Here is a 23,749-nt window from a genome sequence, read left to right on the forward strand (position 1 = left end):
ATACCATTTCTGGGACTATTTTATCTACAATTATCTTATATAGCTCTCCTGGTAATGAGTCCCCGCCTGCTGCCTTCCCATTTTTTAGATGTTTTATATGCTCTCTAATTTTACCCTCAGTAATTTCGGCCTCTATTATCTTCCGGTCTTCACTTTGAAGAACTGGAAGATCCAATTTATCAGGCCAATGCTTTAATGCCCCCTTCTCTGGCCTGATTTCCTCAGTATATAATTCCGAAAAAAGCAAGACCAGGCGATCCTGCATCTCGTCTTCCTTATTTGAAGTGTCTCCCTGAGCGTTGATTATTAATTCTCAAATATGATTACGGGACCTATCAGCCCTTGACTTCCAGGCCAACAATGCACCAGCCTTCTCTCCATACTCAAATTGTTTCGTGCGACCAGTCGCCCACTTCTCACGACACTTAGCCTCTAGATTCATTCTATAATTTAACCTTGCCTCTTCCACTTGTTTCATTAAAGCATTTTGGGTGGGGTCTACAGACTGCAACTTCAGTTCCAACGCCACCACTTTCCTCTCCAAACATTTTAGTTCTGCTCCATCGAGCTTATTTAAATATGATGCTTGACTTTGTAGTATCCCTCGTATATAAGCCTTAAAGGCATCCCATATTATATCCAAGGGGCGGCTGGCCGTTATCCAAAAAGAACTCCTTTGTCTTTTCCCTCACAAGGGTGGACACGTCTGGGTTTAGTAGGATGGATCTTTTCAAATTCCATCTCACATTGTAACCTATTTTCACCCCAGATAATGTTACACTGACCGGAGCATGGTCTGATATATGGGCTGGTCAAGTATTTATCTCTTTTAATTTACCTGCCCACAGACGGTTTACTAATAGATAATCTAGTCTGGAGAAGTGGGAATATTTTTTGCTGTGAAAGGTATACCCTCGTTTTTGCCTTTTTAACTGTCTCCATGTATCCACCAAGCCCATTTCGTAGATTATATGCTTCAGGGCCTGCCTTGTCCTGGGTGCCTAAGCCTGTCCCCTAATCTTGCTGATGGATCTATCTAGTAATGGATCTAATAGGGTGTTAAAATCCCCTCCGATAACAATGGTGGTGGACACTTCAGCCAACGACAGATGTAGATTGTTAGACTTGGGGGTCTCTAGTTGGCACAGGTAGGTACTTGTGACAAATAGGGACCCTCGCCTCTAGTCAGGGTAAAGGGGTACACTCCTAAAATAACCCCTGCTCATCCCCTTGGTAGCTTGGCACGAGCAGACAGGCTTCTCTTAGAGGCAGTGTGTAAAGCATTTGTGAACACATACAGTAATCAAGTGACAACACTACAGATGGACACCACACAGGTTTTATATAAAAAATAAGTATTCTTTATATAGATTTACCACAAGACCATTAAATGACAAAAAATACACAATTCTGTTACTTTAGATGGTAGAATTTAGCTTAGGTCTCTTTAGTTCTTAAATGCGACACTTTAAGTCAATGTACCTTTTAGATGCGACACGCAGGACAACAAAAGTGTTGCAACGATGTTGATGCGTCGAAGATTTTGGTGCAAAGAAATAAAGACGTGAAGATCTTCCAGATGCGGCACGCTTCTCCGATGTTGCGAGAAGACTCAACTTGATGCGTCAGCTGCAGCAGCGACACACTTTACGCGATGCGACGACAGCAGCCTTGGCGGCGACACTATTCTCCGACATTGCGAGACGCTTCCGCTCGATGCGACAGCTTGCAGAGACGACACACTTTACGCTATGCGACGACAACAGCTTCGACGGCGGCACGCTTCTCCGTGGATGCGAGGTGCTTTTCTTGATGCGGTGCAATGCGACAACTACGATGACTGCGATGGCGACACGCTTCTTCCTTGATGCGAGACTCTTCTCTTGATGCGGTGCAATGCGTCAGCTACGATAGCTACAATGGCGACACACTTCTTCGGCGTTGTGAGACACTTCCTGGATGATGCGAGATGCTTCAGCTCGATGCGACAGCTGCAGCAGCGTCACACTTTAAGCGATGCGACGACAACAGCTCTGACGGCGGCACGCTTCTCCTTCTTGAGTCGCGCTTCCAGCCCCTTGCGACACGCAGTGCCTCAGACGGCCCAACAACAGCAGTAGGCAGTTCCAAAAAACTCTGGGGAGCTGGGGGGGGAAGTCTGTTGTTCCTGAGACTTCAGCAGGAGGCAAGCTCTTTTTCAAGCCCTTGGAGGTCCTTCACAAGTTGAGCAAAAGTACACACAAAGTTCCTTTCTCCTCTCTTTGGCAGTGGGCAACCCCTGCAGGCCAATCCCCCAGTTTCAGGGATAGTCTCTTCTCAGTTTCTTCTTGATTCCTCTCCTAAGCAGAGTTTCTTCTTGTTTCCCAAAGTGATCTAAATTCTTGGGATCAGGGTCCCAATATTTAAACCCAAAAATCCTTTGTCCTCTGAAGGCAGAGGGGCCTTTGCCTTGTTCAAACCGGGTCTGGTCAGTCCTGGAGCACTTTGTTTACCTGACTCCTTCTTTCCTTTCAGAGTGCAGGGCAGAGACATCAGACGCACCACAGGAGGTGGAGCCAGCATTGTGGAGGGAAGGCACAGCCCTTTTCAGGTCCCAGGTGCCACTCCTCCCACCCATCTAGATGCAGATCTCTCTATTCACCACTGGGACACCTCACCCTGTCTCCTGGAATTCCCCAGCCCTGTCACTCAAACTCCAGACAAGGAATACACAGCCTAGCAGAGGCAGGTTTGAATGGTTAGACAAGAAAATACCTACTTTCTAAAAGTGGTATTTTCAAACACAGAATGTTAAAACCAACTTCACTAAAAGATGTATTTTATCATTCTGAGTTCAGGTATACAAAATTCGAATTTCTACCATGTTCCCTGAGTCAGTTAAGATTATAAGATGTAATAACCAAACTGCCCATTCTGGCCTATGGAGAACAGGTCGCCTTGCAATAGTGAAAAACGAAAATGGCTGTAATTCACTATTGGAACATGCCACACACACCAGGGCATGTCCTACCTTATCCTTACAGTGCACCCTGCCCTTGGGTCTACCATAGGGGTGTCTGATATGAAGAAATAGGAAGGTTTAGGGACTGGCAAGTGGGTGCACTTGCCCAGTCAGCATGACAGTACCAGACTGCACGCAGGCTCTGCAATGGCAGACCTTAGACACACTTTTACAGGCTGCTTCTGTGGGTGGCACAATCAGTGCTGCAAGCCCACCAGCAGTATTTGGATTTACTCCTGGTGCACTGTACTAGGGTCTGACAGGTAAACCAAATCAACCAATCATGGAATCACAAATTCATACATCAATTTACTATAGGGAGCACTTGCACTGTGGCACTGGACAGCAGTGGCACAGTGCCCTGAGCAACTAACACCAGCAAAACCAAATGAGGCAACAGCAAAAAATGTAAGGAAGAACCCACGCCAAGGTGCCAGGTCTAACATAGATCAATTATGTACTGGGGTCATGTACATTTAGGGCCTGTTGTGGCCCTTGTCTTGCCCGTACTGACACGCACATGCTAATAAAGTCTTCGCAATTTCACTAGTGTACAACTGTGATGAGTGTTAATTAGAATGACAAATCGTGTGCCTCAATGAGCATTGTCCGTACACAGGGAGGGACTGACTAACACATTTCACTTAGGGGTGAGTCCCTATTCCCAACTCCACCTCTGTGAGTCATACATTGTGGTTGGGATAGCTGCTGGTAGACCTGTGCTCTTACATGTCTTCAGCAATGGGAGTATGGTGTCCAACTTCTTCCCATGTGGATCAATGTGATCCATTACAACAGGCTGTGTCTACACAGTTGAGTGTGAGTAGGTATGCGAAGAGATGTTCTGTTGTCACATGTGATGGGGGACACTACTTTAGGCCTGCTTCCGAATTAGACATTTTTACACACAGCCCCATTTACTACATGGACTTGGGGCTTGCAAGATTGTTGTTCATGAGCAATGAGGCCACAGCTAGTTCACACCTCCACAGTCATCAAATTGGCCATGTGGGTCAGGGTCAAACATGCGCAATGATGTCATTTCCCAGGGTGTATCTTTTTGTGCAATTAATGTCCCTACATTCACCCATACTTTATAATTGATTGAACATAGACATGACACATCTGTGTGATTTTGAATGTTTTATTCACATTCTGTGGAATGTCGGAGCTGGAGCAGTACATGGCAATGTAGACCCCCACATTACATGGTATCCCAGTGGTGTGCCAAACAGAGTCCTTTGGGGAATGACAAGCTAATAGGGACAGGAGGAGTTTAGTCCGCAGCCTGATTGCTGTGTCATTGGTAACCAGAGTAGATATGGCAGTCCATGTCGGGGTCCAGGTGAATGTCGCAGAGTGTTTCGGGAGACAGTGGAAGCTCTTCCAGTGCATGAAGCAGAGGGCTGAACCAAGCAGGAACAGGCCATATGGCGGGGATGAATGCTACTACCTCCTCTCTCACACAGTCATTACCATCCACATCTTAGTCCTATGATATGTCTTCTGTGTCAGGTGTGTCAGGTATGTGTGGTGGTGTTATGGCTGCATCACTGTGTGCCACTGACACATCAGGGGCGGAGGTGGTATGGCTGCATCACTGTGTGCCACTGACATATCAGGGGCGGAGATGTATGTGGGGAAGTTCCTGCAGCAGTCATCTGGGACAGGCTTTGTGGCAGCAATGGCAAGATGAGGTTCTGCAGGGCATGTAAGATCCCTGCTACATCTCGCTGGTGTACAGTCGTGGCAGCCATCCTTCCAGCCTGCATCTGCTCCATGTTCTCCATTGTCCTCCGCATCTGTGCCATCTCTGTACTGTCATCGCTGGAGCCTGTCTGACTAGACAGTTTTTGTATCTGAGTAATGGCTCCAGCGTGGTCAGCCAAGGAGTGTTGTAGAGCATGGAACGGACTGTGGGTGTCTATTAGGGCCTGTACGTGGTCCCTGATGGGACTCATACACCCACCTATGGTCATCAAGTTTTGCTGCCATGAGGTCGAAACCCACCCGCACCTCTTCAGCCAGCCCCCTCTAGCAGTCTAACACACGGTGTTGGTATGCGTTGGTATGCCATGTGTTTTTTCATGAGGTGCTGGGAGGTGGTGGGTGCTTCCTGCTGTGTGGGCTGTGTGGGCTGTGCAGGGGGTGGGGTCACCTCGATGCAGCTGGGCTGCCCTGCTCCTGGAGGTGGGGTGCAGAGGCTGTCCACGAGCCGTTGGAGGGTGTCGGAGCTGATGACCAGGGGGTCCTCTTCATCATCACTGAAGAGATGTCTGGTCTGCTCTGCAGGCGGTGTTGATTTTCCCTCTGCAATGTAATGGGGAAATGTAGGTTAACAGTGTGTTCCATGTATGTTGACGCATTGTACATACAGACTGCATGACAATGTACATTGTGACTGTTTTGGAGGAGCTGGCTATGTGGGCATTTCGAATACATGACCAAAGTGAAGTTGGACTCGTACATTATCATCTCAAAGTTTCCTGCAATGCCAGATGTGATTGGCCAGTTCCTACGCACAAGCGGCACCAGTTGTGTCCTATCTTCTGTAGTGAAAGTGTAGCACTTTGTACCACATTGTCGTCAATGTTGATGTGCTGTGATTGCTATGTGTGTGTGCTGCATTGTGGGAGAGTCGCCCCTGCAACTTTGATTTATCCCTTTGAGGCGGTGTGCCTTTGACTTGTGTGCTTTTACGGTGCTGAGATGTTGGTGACTTGGGTAATTTGTGCTCTTGAATGGCTTTTGTACTCTTGTGCATTGTTTGTCTACAGATGTGCTGTTGACGTCAGGGGTTGTATGTGCACGTGGATGTGTCAGAGTGTGACCTGTTCCTTTGAGTATGTGATCCACACTGGGCCACCTCAGTGTCATGTCATGAACCATGTCATGTATTTTGACTACAGCCATGCTATTGGTCATGCAGTGTCACTTGCATTGTCAGTGTGGCTCACAGAGCCGCTGCTTTGCTGGATTCAGCACATGTGCACAGGTAGGTTGTGAGATTTGTGATTGGGAGGGGGGCCACTTGGTGCACATAGTGGATGTGGGCCTACTTTGTGTTTCTAATTGTGCTGCAGAGTGCCAAAGGTATCAGGGACATGTTCCACAATCATTGTGGGTGTGCAGTGTGCTACACATAATTGTGCATGTGTGCCATTGTACCCATCTCCACCAGTTCCCCCAGTCCCTGGTCATTACTCACTCTGTTGCTGTTGGGTCAGCTGATATCGAGCTGTGTCCAGACCCCCAACTTCTGCAACCGTCTCCACACTGATGACTGTGGCCACCATTTCCTCCAGCTCATCCATCTCCTTCTGTGGCGCAGGACTCCCACCTCCAGTCGCCGTTGCTGCCTTCCGGTTGGCAGCGAGTTTCTGCTTGTTTTGGCTATTCACATCATGCCAGCGCCTCTTGACCTCCTCCATTGACCTCCTCAACACTCCGACTGCATTCACATTGTTCACGATCGACTGCCATATTTCCGTTTGAGTTGTCAGAGACACAGTGGAGGTAACGAACAGTTGTTGGTAGTGTTCTATCACCTCAGTGACGATGATCCGGTTTTCCTGAGGACTGAACCCCGTCTTCCTCTTCTCCTTGCCCTTTCCCTACCACGGGGTTCCTGGCTGGTCCTCCGTGGGGCTTGTGGGGTTCGAGTTGTCCTCTGCACTCGGTCTGGGTGCATCTATGGTGCTACGCAGTTTCTTTTGGTTTTGGTGTATTTTTTTTGTTGCTTTTATAGTGCATTTTCCCGCATGACACGTGAGAATTGCAGGCCTGTCGCTGGGTATCGCTGATTTCTGTATCGCGATTTGGGGCATTGCAACTTTTTTCCTGTTCGTGTTTTGCATTTTTTCGGCGTTGCGTTCATTTTAACGCAGTCATTTGGCTTGTTATCGTGAGACTATCGCATGGTGCCGCCGGGTTTTGAATAAAACATTAACACGGTATTTATTTACCGTGATAGACTGCGAGGTGCAAAGTTGCGTTAAGCTAATTTTGCGATAATTATCACACATTCTTGAGAATATCCCCCTGTTATGTTATGTTAGTCGCACTTATAGAGCGTACGGTTACCCTGGGGTGTCCTGGCATACCCTGTATGTATATACTTGTCCGTGTGGGCTGGCCTGTGCAGGCACCACAAGGAGGCAAGCAGGGCAAAGATTCTTGGGCCATGAAAGCAATAAACAGACACAGGACAAAGCACCAGTTGTAACTCAATAGGAGATCATGCTACATATTTGACTAAAATCCAATTTCAAGTCTTATAGGAGGTTAGATGTGACAAACACTACAGACAGTTGATAAAAAGAGAGTATGATTGGATAAACAAAATATTCAACACTCTGGGGTATATTCACAAGAAAGTGTGATGACTACCGCAAGAGTAGCTTAACGCAACTCTCAACAGCGCAGCCCATTGCGATAAAATAACCATGTGTCAACGTGGAATTCACAACAAGGTGGCACCATGCGATAGTCCTCTGAAAATGCGGCCAATGTCCGCGATACAACCACCCCGATGGAGATAAAAACACAAATCACAAAACCAGAAAACATGCGATGAGCCCAGGAAAGCAGGGATAAGCGCCGCCAGGACCGCGAAACACACAGCAGGCGGAAATAAGCACTACAAAAGCCTGAAAAAGTAAGACAGACTAAACAGAAAACAACAGCTAACCACAATGGAGGCAACCCAAGCCAGCAGACCCATTGGCAACAAAACATTGTACATGGCAGGCCAACTTGGACAAAATGAATGCAGCCTGAGAGCGGAGGAGGACAATGGCACAAAACCAGAACTCCAGCAATGATACGAAAGACAGAAACAGGCAGAAACACGCCAACAAAAAGAAGGCAGCAATGCACCCCGGAGGTGGGAGTCCAGCGCCACACCAGGAGCTGGATGACATGGAGGAAATTGGATCCACCACATCAGTCTGGAGATGGTGGCAGGACTCGGGGACCGCAAACTGCACCAAACAACAGACACAACAGGAAGAGGAACCAGCAGGGACTGGGGGACGGGGGAGATGGGCACAATGGCACACATGCACAGCTAAGCACAGCACAACAGCAGACAAACCATGTCCACAAGCAACAACACCAACCAGGTGCACTAGTCACACAACCCGTCAATGTCACTCCTCTGAACAGGCACAGAAGTGAACACAACACCACCTGAAAGGGAGAAGGGTGAGCCAAATCAGAGCTGAAGGGACATCTCACACACAATGAAGCACACTCACATAGGAAGCAGAGCACCCCCAACATCCAACACAATGTGGTATAAACGCCAACTTGTGCACAGCCAAACACAGGACACAAGTGCACCCACCTGTGGCCTGTAAACGGCCATACACATCTGGCAAAGCACGAAACAGGGACATGATAATGCACATGTACAAACACATAGTCCTGATGGGGTAGCAATGCACGGATGGCAGGGAGGCAGAGAGCCCATGACACACATTGGCATGCAAATCAAGATACAACACAGTTGGAGAGAAGTGAAAGTGCGGAAACTTTATCAACAAGTGCGAGTCCGTACAGCCAAGAGAAGTGCCACGACATGCAGACCAATGCAGCAGCATGTCTGAATGAGGAACGTTGGTAAACGCACATGTCCATCTCGGGGGAGTCCCTCACCAACAGAAGTCAGTGTCAACCCGCGTTGGTTTTCCACGCCTGGAACATGAGTCCTGGCCAATGTAGCCATGTCCACTGTCGTTTCTGGACTTGTGACCATATCTACAACATGCAACCATGTGTTGTGACAAGTGCAAAGGCTGCAGGTACCTTTTCACTCGTCCTTGAACGCGGGTCCAGCTGCGTAGGCCAACATCTCCATTGAGCGATCGTTGGCCTCCACATCTGACATGTCGTCGACGTAATCCATGAACTGACCAGGACAGATGTGCTAACTCCAACCAGTGGACCCAATGTGCACCAAAGCCAAATCGGGTAATGGCTCAATGTGCTCACTGCACACGACGATTCGTGCAATCTCCCAGGTCCAGTTTCCAGCATTCATGCCGAACATCCATACCTGCCATAAGCGGTCATCCTGGTGACACACCTGGCCATGGTCCAATAGGGGGCACACACACACGTCGAAATCCAGGTCAGCTACCTTTACGTTAGAGAGGCAGACATCCATGGACCACTCGAATATGTACGAGCGACAATGTAACACATGCTTCATGCAGGTGACGTGCGCAAGACAGAAGCCCACCCGGTAATTGATCCGCAGCACTGCCAATGGCAGTGCCCCCAGTACATGCAGCAGACGTGCACGATACAGATCCACATGACTGGAGTAGACCATGTGTCCGGGATGGTCTGCCATTGCGTCAGTGGCTCTGCTTGAAGCGGCACTGGCTTGCCCTGAGACAGTCCGGAGGATGAATTGGCACAGCTCGGTGCAATGAGCAGTGTCTGTGTGCAATGGGTGCAGGCCTAGGGTGGGGTGGGAGTATGTGCAAAGGCCATATCACGCACACCAACTATGACCAAGGACCACTGCATGTGGGATGTGTACACTTTGGTCTCACGCCGGGCAGTGCGTAGTGTGGGATTCGCAAGCAAATGCCATCGTACCTGTCAGGGGGTGCTGGGCACATGCAAGTTCCTGCTCAGAGCTGCAGATGTGATACCGCCTGATAGTACAGACAAAGGACTTTCATCCGTATGTTAACTTCACCAGCTGCATGCATACAGGAGACGTACAGAGGCCGGTCTTGGGTGTGGTGGGAAGTCTGCAACCCTGGGAATCATGGATGATATGCCGAGCAAGATGCACATGAGTGGACTCACTGTGTGTCACGTTGCCACACAGATGCTCTGCCCTGCCACAGGCACCCACACTTGGGTGCGCTGCACAGTTGTATCATGTGCACTCCTAAGGGACACCATTCTAATGCCTATCCATGCATGTCCAGCGCCATGCCAACAACACCGCGATGCTGGCCTTCAACGCCCACTTGGGCATAGGCCAATGGTCCAGACAGGGCAGACACAGGTGTCCAGCCCATGGCTGGCTGGGACCGTGCAGCGAATGAGGACGGGCAACAGACTCATGAATCCGCAAGACTGATACACATCACACAAGGCATGCATGTGCCAAGACCCCGAACATCCTAGCGCTCCTACATATCCCGGTACCTGTGGGCCTACCCTCTTGGTACATGCCACATTGCAACATCGTGTACTGTGGCCCTGGTGGTGACAATACCCCAATACAGAGACACACTTACTGCACGTGCTGCACCGGGCCACATCAACCACGTTCTGCCACCCCTGCTGAACCAGCACGCACAGCCTGTGCATGTCGGGGGCAGGTGTGGGGCTACATGTCCAGGGTCACTGCCAACGCTGAGATGACATGGCAACGTCCGCAGAAGACAGCACCCTGTGATGTTGCAGGGCCGTGAACACACGGACACACTTACTCAGATGTTGTGAATGGCGATAGGCACGTGCGCTCGGCCATATTTATTAGCAGGCACACTTACCGAGTCACACCTGTGTTGGATGTGTGTGGGTTGTGTGCACACCAGCTGGCAAGGGCTGCCTGGTGCAGTCAGAAATCGACAACAGTGTACATCGTAAAGGACACAACCATACAACCATAAAGGCCCCATGATTTGTGCTGCACAGAGTTAGTGGCCCGCATACACAATGTCCTGCATGGCCTGCCACCAAGGGCCGCTGACTTGCGGTGCACTGGGGCAGGGTCAAGGCTGAAGACCAGGTCCATGGGATGACAATGGGTCTTGTCGCCGAGTGTCTCTAGGGACAGTGGAAGGTGTACCCCCAGGGCAGGTTGCAGAGGGCAGGCCCACACTGATACAGTCACTATTGTGGAGATGAATTGAACAGACACATGTCAGACACCAAGTCCAGTCCAGCCAGAAGAAAATGCAGAAAACCACCAGGCCATGGGATCTGATGCCATCAGGGTCCAACCAGATGGGGCCCATGATCCATTGCGCACAGAGTTAGTAGCACCAGTGAAGTTAGGGGATGCCGCCAGTGATGAGGTGTGTCCAATTGTGTGGATTCCTCCACATCTTACCTAAAACACAGTTCCACATGTGTGACCTAATGGACCACAGTGTAGGCCTGAGGTAGCGCTCGGCACGGGCCATTCACCGAGTGTTGCCGGCATGGGTTGGATGGCCCCACCGGCCTGCGTAGTTCAGGTTCAGTGGCACCCAAGATGCAGACTAGCGATGAACAGGGTTGATGGCACCAGGTCAGTTGTTGATAGTGGTCTGTCACCTCCGTGACTGTGACCCGGGTTTCATCCGGACTTCCTCGTACTCCTCTCCGTGAGACCACTGGTGTGGACCATTTGTGATTCACGCAAGGTGCTGGATGTGGGACCTACTAGTTCGCAGGGTAGTCCTGGTCCTTCATCCACATGTGGCTGGCTGGCGTTGAACAGGGTTAGTGGCACCACGTGTGGCCAGCTGGCGTTGAACAGGGTTATTGGCACCACGTGTGGCCGGCTGGCATTGAACAGGGTTAGTGGCACCACATGTCACAAGATGCCCATATGGAACTATGCCTCACTGATCGGGAGGGTCTGCTGCTGTGGCCGCTGCCCAGATTTTGGGGTCACTGCCATTCAGGACACAGGACACAGTTTAACATATGGGACCTACTGGGCCAAAGAGGACGCCGGTGCAGTATGTGATTGTGGAAGGAGTAATGTGGGCCATCATCGCGGGGCCAGCAATCGTCTGCGGAGGCTGCAAAAGTCACTGAACTGATGCTTGGAGCTTGCACCGGCACGTGGTGGACCCTCCTTGACACAAGCCAGTGTCGGCAGATGATCAGTGTGGCCTGGCTGTGCAGGGGCAGGCCTGGCAGTTTCGGGGTCCAGCGGGCCGGGGTATGGCAGGCGCACAGGATCGCAGGCAACTCTGCTCACGAGGACGGCGTCGGCCTCGTGCCGTGGTGAGAGGCGCCGCCCTGGCAAAGACATTGTGCTTTCCTGAAGTGGACCACACCCAGGGCTACATGCTTTTTATTCACACCCATACGCTGCCCTGGTGTACGCCAGGCAATCCCACTCCCTCATGCTTACGGGGGGCGTAACAGGCAACATTTGTGCGAACTCCCCCACTGGCCGGGGGGACATGGTTGCATCCACTGTCCACCACACTCCATACACCAGTGGTGTGTGTCGCCATGGATATGGGTGTGTTTTACATACTGCGGTCTGACCAGCACATCTCGGTCACTCTTGGCATTGTGTGCTTTCCCAGTCATGGTTCTCCTGCCTCCTTCACACATGCCTGGTTGTTGCAACCTCTCCCCTCATTTGGCTAGTGTGTGGCTGAGGTGCCATGCCATTGATGGCTCATGTGAAGGGCTTGCCCAGGTTACCATTGTGAGTTGTTCTGTCATGTCTGGTGGGTGGGCATGTTGTTTGGCATGTTTGTTTAGATTTTGTGACGTGTGCATTGCCAGAGTTGAGAGTTGCATGGTTGTGAAGTTGAGGTGAGTGGGGTGTTCTTTTTGTAACTTGCCAGGGGGCTGTGCATTTCCCTTGGTGCCATCCTGGGGATGCTGGTTGCTGATGGACTATCGGAGGTTGGAGGAATCGTGCACAGTGGCTGAGTATTTGGAGGCGAGATTGGTGGTGGTTCCACAGTGTTAGGTTGTTGTTTGCACGTTGCTGTGAGAAGTGTGCTTGCTGTTGCGGTGATTGTGTGCTGTGTCGGTAGAGGGCACAGGTAGGACATGTGTGCTGTGGATTGCCCCCGACACGTGCGTGAATCCAGCTATGGCGTATGGTCCTTGCTTGGTGTCCAGCAGATCCTGTGCATTGTGTTGGACGTATAGGGACTGGGGTGACAGGCTGATGGTGTTTTCCAGGTCAGGTGTGAAGGACTTGGATGTGGCCGGCTGTGTGACTGCTCCGACTGTTGGTTGGGGGGTGCCAGAGGCCAACAGTTGCAGCACAGCCAGCAGCTTTGTGTGGGGTGGGATGTTGGTTGTCCGCTGTGTTTGTGCCGTCGGCCTGTTGGGCGTTGTTGGTCAGGATGTGTAGGATGGTTGTCCTTTTGGGCCTGTAGTGGGCAATGACATTGTCAGGTGTTGGGTCTGTGAGGCTGGTGCATTTCCTGGGGGTCCGCTGTCTTTGTCTGTGCTGCCTCGGTGGTGGTCCGGAGGAGGGTGTTCTGGGTTGGGTTTGGGGTCCTGGGGGGCGGCGGTGGGTGTTGTGGCCCTCTTGGGTGTTCGGGCCGCATGACCAGTGGCTCCATGGCATCTGCTGCCCTTCCGATGTGGCTGCGGGCTGTGCTCCCTTTTGTGGTGCAGGTTGTGGTCCGACTTAGCACCAGGTCAGAGCAGGTGTTAATTTCCTGCTGCTAACGCGCCTTATCGCCGGTTTTGTGTTCTTATCGCAGTTCTGTCTGGTCGTTGTGGAGTTGTGTTGTCTCGGCTTTTGGCACGGGAACGCCTACTCTGCATCTCATTTGCGATAGTTGCGGGGGTCTTCTGTGGAAATGTTTTTTGCGGCTGCCATCACGTGTAAACTGGTGCTGTGGGCTGTTAACACCAGCTTGTGAATGGGTCGATAAATTTATCGCAAATTTGGCTGCGATAAAGTGCCATTAACTCGGCTATAGTTCCTTGTGAATATGCCACTCTTTTTCTAAATGCACAGAGTAATACGATTGGACTGATGTTTTAAATCATGTTGGAAATGGGGAAATGTGACAATTTTATTTAGAAATAAATAAGTGTGAAAAGAATATATTTGAAAAAAAACACAAAGAGAAAGGTAATAGTTTGGGAAGGAAAGTGTATGTTACTAAGACTGGTCTGAATTGTGACTTAAGAAAAAGTACTGGTAGCAAGTTAAAGAGACGGGTAAAGTGCAGTAGTAAACAATGGAGGATACAGTGAACAACTTTCCCATGCTATTAATTCGAAGTTAAGGGACGGCATGTAAAAATATCATAGACACGGGTTTGATAACATTAAAAAGGCTGGATAGATAGTGTGACGGATACAAAGATCTCAACTAGGGCGAGAAGTATACACATGAATTGAACATATTTTCGGAAATATAAGTATCCTATAATGTATAAAATAAATATCGCTATAGAAGAGAATTTATTGTATTTAAAAAAAACATTAAATTCCAACTGAGATTAGTTCTCATCAGGATCGCTATAACTGTATTTTCAGGGATGGATTCACACAAGAAACATGTGAGCAAGCAGTGTAAAACATACAAAGGAGATTAGGTGAAGGCATTTGAATAGGCACACGTGAAGGATCATGTACTAATGCTTCGGATGTGAGAACATCAATATACATGGCAGAAAGATTAGTTAACAAACAAGGTGAACTTTCTACCATATGATGATAAAACGTGTTTGATTGAAACACGCAAAAATGAAAAGACATGAAGACAAGGAGTTGATGTTCACCCTACATGTCTCACAGGTGACGCCTTACTGGTAGATATGAGGCATCTTAGTATTATCAGGATTTGCAGGACTTGAATGGCAGAGTCTGAAGACAAACCGACAAATTCCCATAAATGTACTACTGCTCATAATAAGTAAGCATGCATAGCAGCGCCAAATTCTATAGGGAAGTGAGAGACAAAAGAGACAGCTGGGGCACAATGGTGTTGTCCGGTGTACATCTTTCAGAGTTAATGGGAATTGTTGTAGTGTTCTTACAGGTTAACATCAATCATTTACTATAGATAAAAGAAACAAAGAAACATTTACTATGTTCACAATTAGAAATAATGCAAAAACAAAGGTAGTGTATTAAGCTTATCAGTTTCAAAATGGCCTGCTATAGTGAACCTAAGCCAATTTTGGGAAGCTGGTATAAGAAATGGTGAACTCCAAGTTGAAAGCAATCCTGGAAAAATGATAAAACGAAGCAAGGCACAAAACACCACAAATCAAGCCAACCCATAGTTCACAAGCAAGTCTAAAAGGCAGGAAACGAAGGATAAAGAAAGAAGAAGAAAAATAACAAATGAAAAGACAATACAGTGAAAACATTATAACGACAGGTAAGGAGCTTGTACAACTCAATAGGTTGCCAAAAACCTTCCCAAGGAATGTGAGATGTTTATAAAGCAATGATGTCATTCATAACTTGGAAGCCCCACCCCTAGACAATCCAGGCTATCAATCCTAGCAACACACAGGCTGGTCTTCTACAGTCTGTTTTGTTATGTTATGTTTTCTCATTTGTAAAGAGCAATGGCAATTCCAAGGGAGCTAAGATTCTACACTTTACCAATGAACAGAGAAGAGCTCCTAACGGACGAGAGATGTTACAGTCGTCTGAAAAGCCAAGGGCCTCATTTATGAGGTTTTGCCACCGGGCAGCGCTGCAGGCCTTCCTGCTGCGCTGCCCTATGGAAAAAGAAAAAGACAGGAATGCACCGTATCTATCCGATGCGGCGCATTCCTGTCCTTTTCCTCTGCGTCGGCACACAATGGGCTGCCGTGCGCCCATGCAGGCACCTTTGCAGCATGGTGCAAGGGTGCCTGTATTAAGGGGGTGATTATTTTTATGCAGGAAGGGAAACCTTCCTGCTCAAAAACAATCACAAGAGGCTTTTTCCTCTTTCTATGTGTGCTGTAGAATGCAGCACACATAGAAAAAGGAAAAACAAGGAGAAATAAAGATATTTCTTCTCATTGTGCCTCCCTTATGCCTCCCCTGGGGAGGCGTCAGTTTTTGACGCCTCCTCAGATTTACAATTTCTGGGGCATTTTCACAAAGCCATGGATGTTGCTGGGAACAGTCGCAGCAACACTCATTGCGCGCCACTTTAATGCAGAAAACTGAGTTAAAGGGAACAATATTTATGAGACAGTATTAAGAGAAAAAAGTGGCTTAGTGCTGCCTCGTGAATATGGAGCAGGCTCCTGTGCCACAAAAAAGTGACGTTCCGGCAGCGCAAGGGGCCCCCAAGTTTTTTCCAGAAGATGGTTTCAGACCGTTCTTGCCTTAGTTTAGCATGAAGAGAGTTCCACAGTTTTGTAGCTCGATAACCAAAGGAGCGACCTCCCATGCATGCTCTGGTTATCCTAGGAACTATAACCATTGCAGCATCCATCGTCCTCCAACATTGAGTAGGATGATAAGGTTTAATCAGGGGTTTAAGGTAGCAAGGGCCCCTTGAGATTATAATCCTGTGGCAAAAGCAAAGTGCATTAAAAGAAATTCTTTCCCTCATCGGGAGCCAGTGAAGGAGTCTGAGAGCAGAACCCATAGGGGAGAACCTAGTGACGTTAAGCACCATTCTAGCCACAGCATTGAAGACCTCTCATGCTGCCTTGGGAAGCCCCCAGGTATAGCAAATTACAGTTGTCCAGCCTGGATACTAGTAAAGCTTGGAACACTGTCTATTGGGCCTCGACCGGGAGTAATCCATGATCTTACAAATCATCTCTAAGATGCCAACATAAACCCCTACAAGGTTCAGTATCTGATGATCTAAAGCAAGACCAAACCAGGAGTCAAACCAAACTCCTAGATTTTAGATCTTGGATTTCAGGGACGGGATAGGTTCCAGTGCATCTGGCCATCATGTGGTGGACCAGATAGAGTGCTGTTTCCCCACAATCAACTTCTCTGTTGTTCCAGCATCAAGTTTAAGACAACTGCGGTCCATTCAATAAGCTAAACATTGAAGGCAGTTCCTTAAATGAGTTGCAGAGAGGCCCTCATACCGATATAGGAAGGATATTAACTGGGTGGCATTGGCATCTGACACGATTTTGACACTGAAACCCTCCATCACATCTGCCAGTGGGCACATATATAGATTAAACAAGATTAGACTAAGTGCCGAACCCTGTGGCACCCCCTGAGAAGATCTCTGAAGCAAAAAGCTGGAAAAAAATGGCAGTGCCACTTGAGGCTACACCTTTGACACCGAAACCCCTCAACCATTCAAGAAGAAGGCTGTGAGGCACGGTGTTGAAGGCCGCAGGCAAATCTAGCAAGACCAGGATAGCTGTTTTACCCTCATCAGCCATGAGTCTTAAAGATTCCGCAGCAAGAAGGAGTGTGGATTCAGTAGTATGGTGAGGTCGAAACCCTTATTGGGTCTTGTGTAAAATCTTTTCTCTCTCCACATATTCCATCATTTGCTGATTGACATGCTTCTCAGCTACTTTATCAGAAAAAGGAAGCAAAGAAATAGGTCTGAAATTTTCTGGCTTGGCCGAATCTACGGAAGGTTTTTTAAGGAGGGAGACCACTGCTGCATGTTTCCACTGAGAAGGAATCTGTTCAGTTGTGAAAGATGGATTGAGTAGTTCACATAGAACAGGTAGAATAGCTTCCATACCTAATTCCAGTCTAATAGGTGAGGCAGGATCAAAAGGAGAGCCTTATTTTATTTTAGAAATGAAAGACTGGGGTTCTGGGATTATACAAGTTGTTATTTGGAAAAAATTCTCCAGAAAATCAGATGGAGAATACTAATGGATACACAGTGAAGTTTCTTTCACTTCTTTTGGGAAGGAGGTGTAGTCTTCTATTTTATCAGAAAAGAACTGAGAAAATCAAGTACAGGTTTCCTCAGAAGAAGTAGTGACTGCACAGATACGCTCTAAAGAAGAGAGCAATTTTACTAACCCGAATATCTCACGTGAAGAGTTCTGGGAGAGCTCAATCTTTTGAATAAAAAACTGATTTTGCATGTCGGATTTAGACATGGTATTCTTTAATGGCCTTGCAATAGACATCTTTATCTGTAGAGTTGTACTTTTTATGCCATATGCATTCGAGACGTTCACAAGATTTTTTCTTAAGATGTAGCTCCTCACTGAACCACACAGCCCAGGGCTTTAAGCGTCCCAACTGCCCTTTTTTTCAGGTGTCCAGAGCCTGGCGAATCCAAGTACTCACCTGCAAATTTGCTAGGTGAGTCTCCTCTATGAGTGAGATAAATTTGTTTTATGGAGCCGGTCCTTCAGCATAGTGGTCACTGGAACCACCATAGAGACATGGAAGGCTAGAACAGAATGATCTGACCATATCACTGGCATCTGGTGCTCTGCACTAATAGGAATAGAATTCAAAAAGATAGGATCCAGAGTATGATCCAGAGTATGACAGCATGTATGTGTTGAAGTCTGAACCATTTGTAAACACTGAAGCATCCTTAGATCTTCGATAAGGGATGCTGCTACATAACACGTGGGGTCTATTCAGATCACCTAGAACAAGGAAATTAGAGTAGCAGAAGACATAAGCCAGCACATAGTCTGCCAGGGCAGTAGCAAAAGGTGCCACAGAGCAAGGTGGGCGATTAATCAGTAAACCAGCCAGCATGCATTGACTAGGTAAGGTCACTAAAAAGAAAAACAGCCTCACAGACAGTGATCTCCCCTTCTTCCAAAGTGCAAGAAGAAAGAAAACTGCTGTGATCACACCACCCCTTTTGTCAGGTTTATCCCATCACATAGTTTTCTGGAATGGCCTCCAGAATGTCGGGGGACTATGAAGCCGTAAGCCAGGTTTCAATCAGGAACAATACTTCTGGTTTCTGATCCACTAAGAAATAATTAATCTCCAATATATGTTAGGGAGTGACTGACAGTTAAGCAGATAAGACTGCGGCGAGCTAGAGAGGCAAGGAGGGGAGCAGAAGTTATCAGTTAATGTTGTGGAACAGTCTTGGGCTGTGAATACACAACCGTACCTACTGCAGCTTGTATCAGCCTCAGAAATATTAACAGCGTTCAACAGTATTAGGAGCCAATTGGAGAAGTTCTTCCATTGTATAATACATATACCCTGGTTTCAAACCCACAGTGGGACTGACCTTGGTGCCGCCCACAGTGTGCGTCTGCTCCATGGCCACGCTGCTGCCAGGGTTAAATGGCCGGTCTCTCAGAGGGGGTGACTGACGAAACAAAAAGAGAGGGAGGGCAACCAAAAGCAAAGGGAGCACCGGAGCTCTCCACTAGCCTGCAGGCTACCCTCCCAGGTGGAGGCCCAGGAAATTGACAAACAAATAATGAAAACAAATAAGAGAAAGAAAAAGTGAATAAGAGAAAGCATAAAAAGATTAAAAACCAGTGGGTCCTGACCCGAAAATGGTAGCCGACCAGGATGTGAGTAGGCACCTCCCAGTGCCTAATGTGCTTGCAAGGAACACAAACAGGCCTTCTAGCCCAGTAATAAGAGAACTATGAGGTAATCACATCGTGTCTCACCAAACTCCTTTTCTGAGTCTTTTGATTTTTCTCAGCCCAAACAGGACCTAGAAGTCACTCATATGTTGACAGAGTTTCAAACTACTCTAAATTCCACCTTTGAAAGTGCTGCGCCTCTGAGGATACGGCTCAATACTATGCATAGACCACTTGTTCCTTGGCACACCTCAGAGCATGAAGCTGGAAAAGCTGCTTGCAAGAAATTGGAGAGACACTGGCACCGGATCTATGGCTCAGGTGACAAAGATGATTTTAAGGCGGCTCTCGCGGCATATCATTGAAATATCAAAAAGGTGTGGAAACAGTACATCAGTGAGCTGATTGAGCTATCAGGCAACTTCACAAAAGTATTGTTTAAAACTCTTAAGGAATTCATCCATCCTTCTGCCTGGGCATCACCACCTTTACCATCACAGGAACTATACAACCCGCTTACAGATTATTTTGAGTAGGAGATCAACCTAATCTATCAAGCATTTCCTACTACTCAACCCCAATTCAGTGCTGAGCCTAATGACTGCACTTTTCCCTAGTCAAGAGACTATAGACTGGATAGTTTCCAACCCTTTACCTTGGAGCAAATTCAGCAAGTGCTTGTAAGAGCCAAATCTGGATCTCCAATGGGCCTGTGTCTGCCCAGGATTATAGCTCTATTGGCCAGTCAGCTCTCCCCTGCTGTAAGCCTGCTATTCAGTACTTCTATAGAATCAGGTACTATTCCTCCAGCATGGAAATCAGCACAGATTATCCAAACTCAAGAAAAGAATAATGTGGACCCATTAGCCCTTTCAATTTACAGACCAAATTCCCTCTCTTAGATAGGCTACTCGAAGGTTTAGTCAACAAACAGTTGACTTAGTATCTTGAAGCTAATAAAATCTTGGACCCCACACAATCTGGTTTCAGAGCCATGTATATCACCGAATCAGTCTTGGTTGCCGTAACTGATATCATCAGGTGTTCACTAGATTCAGACGTCCCAGCAATGCTCGTGCATTTAGACTTATCTGCAGCATTTGACACGGTGTCCCATACCAAGTTACTTCTATGACTACAACAGATTGGAATTACTGGGTCCACTCGAGGACTTTTTGAAAGACAGAACGCAATGTATCTCACTGGGAACATTTTAGTTCAAACCCAAGCTTGTTGATAAAGGAGTATCGCAGGGGTCCGGTTTGAGTCCCAAGTTGTTTAACATTTACATGGCATTCCTGGCCAAAGTTATTAGAGCTTATAGGCTTGAAACTGTGTCCTACACGGATGACACTCATCTGGTCCTTTCTTTCGAGGGAGACATTGCTAAAGTGAAGACCCATTTCATGGCTGGTATGAAGGTGATTGCTGGCTGGATGTTAAATTCAGAGTTAGGCAAGGCCCCTGCTCCCAGTAAGGTATAAAAAAACCTCGGAGTTAAGGTGGACTAGGAACTTGACATGAGGGTGGTGGTTATAGCCACAACAGGCATCTTCTTTTCCATACTGCCCCTACTAAAGAAAGCCTTGCCATTTCTCCCACTGACAGCCAGGAAGACCTTGGTACAGGCACTGATCGTAAATCGGTTAGACTACAGTAATCAAAAGCTATCGATGCTCTCAATGATTACCTCACCCTGGTGGAATCGGTAAAATCTCTAGTTATCACCCTAGACCCAAAACTGGACATGAACAAACACATTACCAGCTTCGCAAAAAGCCCCTTCCTTAACTTGAAGCTATTGTGCAAAATAAAACCTTTCCTCCCGCCCAAGGTCCTTCAACAAGCCAATCAAGCACTGGTGCTGTCTAGACTCGACTACGGGATTGCAGCCCTGGCTGGTACAGCAAATTCCCCCTCAAAACAACTTTCAATGCAGCAGCTAGAATGGTCACCGGAACAAAAAAAATCAATCACATCTCGCCCGCACACAGGGATCTAGAATGGCTCCCAATTGAAATGCGGGCCAGCTTCAGAACAGCCTGCCTCACACACAAAGCCCTTCACACAGGCAGACCGGAATACCTGGCCGCCAAACTCAAAAAGGTCGGCCAGTCCAGGAAACTCAGGAGCTCCAATACTCTGCTACTCATCCCGCTGAAAACACGCAAACAAAACAACGGCCAGGTCGTTTGCTGGTAACGCGCCCAAAATCTGGAACTCCATCCCCCTCCCACATCAGAACGCTCCCCTCTTTTTCAAGATTCAAAAGCCTGATCAAAGTCCTCTTCCTCGATCGCTCACTAGCAAACAGATAGGATCCACGGAAGTACCTCAGTCGGCACTCCGCCTGACTTTAACTCTGTGTCGTGTGACATTGACATCCTCTTCCCCCGGAACCATTCTGGAAATCCTATCCCCTCCCTCCGCCCGAACAAGAAAACTTATCGGCAACTCGTTCTGTGTGACCTGCACTCTTCATGTTTCCTTTCGCTCAATTACTCCTTTGTTTGAACTCTACTCGTCACAAATCTCTATGTTCTACTATGATCTCTGCACTGCTTGTTTGCATATAAGCTACTTGTTGTGAAGCGCTCTGATGCCCTCGGGTCCATCTAGCGCTATATAAAACTCCTAAAATAAATAAATAAATAAACTAATTATTGACTTCTGCCAACAAGTCTTTAATAGCCAAATTACAGGTTGTGCAAAACACAGCCGCACAGCTGATCTGCAATCAGCCCCCCAGAATGCCCTAGGCTCCTCTTCTACAATCCTTGCACTTGCTGTCAGTGAAGAAAATAATTTCAATTTAAAATCTGCTGCTTAACCCATAGCTCTCTCAGAAACTGAAGCGCTATCTTCCCACTAGGAATCTGTGTTCCAGTGATAAAGAGCTGCTTGTGATTTCATGCATTTGACTCGCCAGATGTGGTGGTAGAGCCTTTTCTTATGTGGCTTCCTCCATATGGAATAGTCTGCCCTTTTCTCATCACACCTGTCCTAACCACTCCAACTTCAGGAAATCATTAAAAACAGTACTGTTTAAAATTGCACACACAGGCTCGAATTTGAACGAGTGCTGTGATACCCCCTCTGGGGTGATACGTGTGCTATATCAGATTTTGTTAATAATAATAATGCCTGGCACCAGTCTGTGCCTGTGGTGACTCTTGGATCCTCCCTAAACAATAAGGTACAGTTTCCTAGGGGTACACCTGTTTAAATTTGTAGCATTTCCTGTATGCCCTACAGCAACCAATTCCACAGTGCCCGTCTCTGCCTAAATCCAAGATTGCAAACGCTTTCATCCCTTAGCCAGAGCCTGTGTGCCCAAACCAGAGGTGTAACCAGGGGAATGAGCAAGCCCTACTCTGTTGTCATTCTTAACCATTATTGGGGGAAGCTTCTCTCCCACTGGGATTGGTGCATGGCTGACTGAGGGAACAAATAAGAGCCCTGCCCAGGTGTCATCCAACATTTGCCTGTGACTGAGTAGGCCTCTTTGAAGTTAATTCTTTTTAACAGTACATTTTTAATAATAGATATGAAAAAAATGTTTTATAACATTAAATTATACCATGAAATTATCATTCTTAAATGTAATAATGTAACCCAGTGTTTTCCGATGGAACAGCCAGCCTTACTACAGTAAAAATAGCTTTTGGGGCTTTTTCACTGTACGGAAAACTTTAACATTAAACTTTCACATATACTACTTTTAAATACCATGCACCTTCCCTTATGGGCAGTAAGGCCTACTCAGGGGTGATTTAGTATTATCTAAATATAAGGTTTAGGCCTGTCAAAAGTGGTTATTTTGACAGATTAAATCAGCAGCAACCGGGATAATAATTTAGGCCTACAGTTATGTATACACTAACACTGTAGTGTGTTGTCGTCCACTAGTGCCATTTAACTTTCAGGCCCTGGATACACTTTGTGCCATTTACTTGGGAGGTTTAGGTAACTTAAATAAGCCAGTTAGGGGTATACCAATCTCATCAGGTTGAAAGGGGAAGCACAGGCACTCTATTATATGTACAAAACCCCTAGGCAACTATGCACATTCAAAGTTCAGGATGACTGTATATAAGGGCCAGATCTATCCTGAATGACACTAAATGTCAAAAAGTATCTAATAAGTGTTCTAGATGGGATGAAAGTCAAAACACACCACAAATGGAAATCCAGTTTTTCACAAAATATATTATTTCTAAAAGTCAATTTTGTATATGGCTGTCACATACACAAATGGCAAAACAAACAACATAAATACTGGGACTTTAGCGAACCATGTGGCATAGGGTTCATGCGTGCAATGGCGATTAACCAAACAAGCATTGGCATAGCCAATAGGTCTCGCCTTTGGGACCTTATATGTTTAGCCAGAACTTTTGGCTCTGTTGTAGAGCATTGTGGCTGCTGTGCATCATGTTGAAAAGTTATAATAAAAAGTGTTAAGCATTTTTGTTACCTTTATACAAACCAAGACGACATTATATACAACTGAACAACCTAATTAAAAAAAGATTTTAACATTAAAAATGTCTTCTAGTTTTTTTGTACTTGCACTGCTGGCAACTTCTTC

At 47.2% G+C, this 23,749-nt stretch overlaps 1 long non-coding RNA gene across 1 annotated transcript in view; it reads right to left on the minus strand.

Annotated features, from left to right (window-relative positions):
- Positions 1 to 5,228: 5,228 nt before the first annotated feature.
- LOC146862099 (uncharacterized) overlaps positions 5,229 to 23,749 on the minus strand; it is a 212,192-nt gene continuing 193,671 nt past the window's right edge. Inside the window, exon 3 of the long non-coding RNA XR_014978378.1 lies at positions 5,229 to 5,311. This is a non-coding gene — a long non-coding RNA (uncharacterized LOC146862099). The remainder of the gene's footprint in view (positions 5,312 to 23,749) is intronic.

Source organism: Triturus cristatus, chromosome 2_2, assembly GCF_964204655.1.
Source record: "Triturus cristatus chromosome 2_2, aTriCri1.1, whole genome shotgun sequence".
NCBI lineage: Eukaryota > Metazoa > Chordata > Amphibia > Caudata > Salamandridae > Triturus > Triturus cristatus.